Consider the following 3,626-nt stretch of genomic DNA (forward strand, 5'->3'; position numbering starts at 1 on the left):
GACTAGGAATTATGATTCCTCAAAGCCTGTCAACCAGCTACAAGGCAAAAGTCAGGAATGTGATGGGAAGACTCCTTACTTGTAATGATAGCATTGTTATTTCACTGCGACTGGGGAAAAGCTTTACTCCTTTACTAAAAGCATTATGATTTACCTATAACACATGGACTGCAGTGGTTCAAGAAAGCGGTTTTCAGCCATCTTCCATTAGGGAGGGGCAGCAACTATTGATCAAGCCATCGATATTCACATTCCATTAAATTAATTTTTACAAAGGTGGTAAAAGAGGTGTACAGTACTGGGAGAATAAATAGCATTAGAGGAAAGAATAGCATAGAAAAAGGAGGGATCAGACAGGAAGTAAACGTTATCCATTTTTTGATGGATTTGAAATGTGTATGCGTTAATACAACAAATATGGTACCTAGGACATTTAACTGCATGCACACGGTGCCATATAAGACTATGATATAGTGACAATATCATTAACCTCAAAAAGCAAAATGATGAGCATAACATACTGGAATTTGTATTGGCTGTCTGGCAGAAGGCAGAGAGTGGAGATACAAAGTGGTCTTTTCTGGTTGGTAGGCAATGATTAGTGAAATTCCACAGGGACGACAACTATTCAACTATTAACTATACGCATTAATGATTTGGACGATGGAAGTGAGGGCATTGTTGCTAAGTTGGCAGATGACACAAAGATAAGTGGAAGGACAGATAATGCTGAGGAAGTGGGAAGGTCACAGAAGGACTTGGACAGGCGAGGAGAGTGGGCAAAGAAGTGACAGCTGGCGTATAATGTGGGAAAATGTGAGGTTATGCACTTTGGTATCAAGAATAGAGGTACAGATTATTTTCCTTCATGGTAAAAGGATTTGAAAATCAGAAGCACAAAGCAAGCTAGGAGTCCTAGTTCAGGAATCTGATAAGGTTAATCTTGTAGGTTCAGTTAGCAGTTAGGAAGGCAAACGCAGTGTTAGCATTCATTTCAAGAGGGTTAGGATACAAGAACAGAGATAAACTGATGAGGCTGTTCAGACCGCGTTTGGAATATTGTGAGCAGTTTTAGACATCTAAGGAAGGTTGTGCTGCCATTGGAGGGTAGCTAGAGGAGATGTACAAGAATGATCCCAAGGATGTAGGACCCAGCACAATTGGCTCAGTAGTTAGCACTGCTGCCTCACAGTGGGTTCAATTCCTGCCTTGGAATCAATAAGATTTAAGGGTTAAGGGGAGAGGTCTGTGTGGAGTTTGTATGTTCTCCCTGTATCTTTCTGGGTTTCTGAAGGGTGTTCCAATTTCTTCCCATAGTCTAAAGATGTGCAGGTTAAGTGGATTGGCCATGCTACATTTTCTGTAGTGTCCAGAGATGTGCAGGAGGATGGATTAGAGTCTAGATTAGAGTGGTGCTGGAAAAGCATAGCCAGTCAGGCAGCATCCGCAGAGCAGGAAAATTGACATTTCAGGCAAAAGCCCTTCATCAGGACTGAAGCTTCATCAAGACTGAAGGGCTTTTGCCCGAAATGTCGATTCTCCTGCTCCTCGGATGCTGCCTTTCCAGCACAACTCTAATCTAGACTCTGATTTCCAGCATCTGCAGTCCTCACTTTTGCACAGGAGGATGGATTAGCCAAGGTAAATGCAAGGTTATGGGGATAGGGTAGGGGGATGGGTGTGGACGGGATGCTCTTTGGAAGGTAAATCTATGGGCTGAAAATGTGTTGCTGGAAAAGCGCAGCAGGTCAGGCAGCATCCAGGGAACAGGAGAATCGACGTTTCGGGCAAAAGCCCTTCAGGAATCCTGAAGAAGGGCTTATGCCCGAAACATCGATTCTCCTGTTCCCTGGATGCTGCCTGACCTGCTGCGCTTTTCCAGCAACACATTTTCAGCTCTGATCTCCAGCATCTGCAGACCTCACTTTCTCCTCAAATCTATGGGCTGAACAGCCTCTTTCTTTACTCTAAGGATTCTATGAAGGATTTCCCATCTGAGGGTCTGTACTTGATAGAGTTTAGAAGGATGAGTGGGGATCTGACTGAAACTTCCAGAATACTGAGATGCCTGGATTGAGTGGACATGGAGAAGATGTTGCCCACATTGAATGTCAAAGGGGCGATGGTAACCCCAGGATGTTGATAATATAGGGGGAGGATTTCAACCTTCAATCTGCATTTAAGCTACTGGTGTGTAATCCAAGGTCAACAATGCTTATTATACGTGTCCACAGCACAGAAAAAGGCCTTTCAGCCCATTGAGTCTGTGCCAGTCAAAAAAATATAGTCAGCAGCTCCTCTGCTTAAGATGTAGGCCTATCTCCATCTACATTTCCCTCTACTTATCAGTTGGGTACATCCCATGCAAGACAAAGCTGTAACTACTCGCAAGTCTATGATATTCTTGGATTTAGAGGGAAGACTGTAATCTGATCTTAAAATGGCTTAAATATATTTGAAATATATTAGCTTCATATCTGAGCATATTGGTTAGGTTTGTTAAATCCCAAGCTCCTTTTATCTTAGACAAAAAAAGTATAGTTTACATTCCAACTGTTTGCAAAGTAATATCCATTGACACTTTTCAGAACTTGGGGTCACTTGGAATCAACACATTGTTGATTCAGAAGCTCCTGCCCCTGGACCTTGCCATACCCTCACAATAAGATAATCTGTAGCAGGTTCTTAAATGATATGATTCCTTTCATCTGATCTGATAACTTGGAGAAATCTGATGTCATAAGACAATAAGATTATAAGAAATAGGAACAAGAACAGGTTGTTCAGCACCTTGAGCCTGCCCCACCAGTCAATACAATCACAGCTGATCTGACATTCCTCATGTCCAGTTTCCTGCTCCCTTTAACCCTTGATTCCCCAACTGATCAAGAATCTATCTCAGCTTTAAATGTATGCAAGGACTCTGCCCCCACAGCTCTCTGTGACAAGGATTCTCAAACACTCACAACCTTATGAAGGGGGAGGTTCCTCCTCACCCTAATCTTAAACTGGTGCCCTGTCAATGCTGAAACTATGCATTCTGGCCCTAAACTCTACTATGAGGAGAAACATTGTCTTAGCATTGACTCAAGTAGTATGTTTCAAAGATCATCTCTTCTAAACTCCAGTGAGTACAGACTCAATTTAAGTGCGGCAAACCTGTAACAGTCCTAAATCAGAATTGTATCAAATCCGTCACTGCTTCTGCAGTGCCACAGGTCCAAATCTTGGAACTCCCTCTTTAACGGCACTTTTTGGGTTGTCCCTACACCACACAGGGACTGCAGCAGTTCAGGATGGCGGCAATTGCCTTCTCCGCGGCACAATTATGGATGTACAATAAAAGCTGGGCCCAGTCAGCGATGCCCATGTCCCATGAGAGAATTGAAAAAACAAAACTCACATGTCAGAAATTCCTCCGGTCTCTTCAATCCTTAAACATGGCTTTTATTTAAACAGGGAAGGGAACACAGAACATTCTGAGTAATATTGTGCTCCTTCAGAGAGGAGTGGGAAATGAAGGGCTGGAGGACAAGGCGAAGATGCAACACTCCCAGGACAGGTACTGCACGGGTTTAGATACAAAGTAAAGCTCCCTCTATATGGTCGCCATCAAACACTTTCAG

This window comes from Chiloscyllium plagiosum, chromosome 1 (genome assembly GCF_004010195.1).
Source record: "Chiloscyllium plagiosum isolate BGI_BamShark_2017 chromosome 1, ASM401019v2, whole genome shotgun sequence".
Lineage (NCBI taxonomy): Eukaryota > Metazoa > Chordata > Chondrichthyes > Orectolobiformes > Hemiscylliidae > Chiloscyllium > Chiloscyllium plagiosum.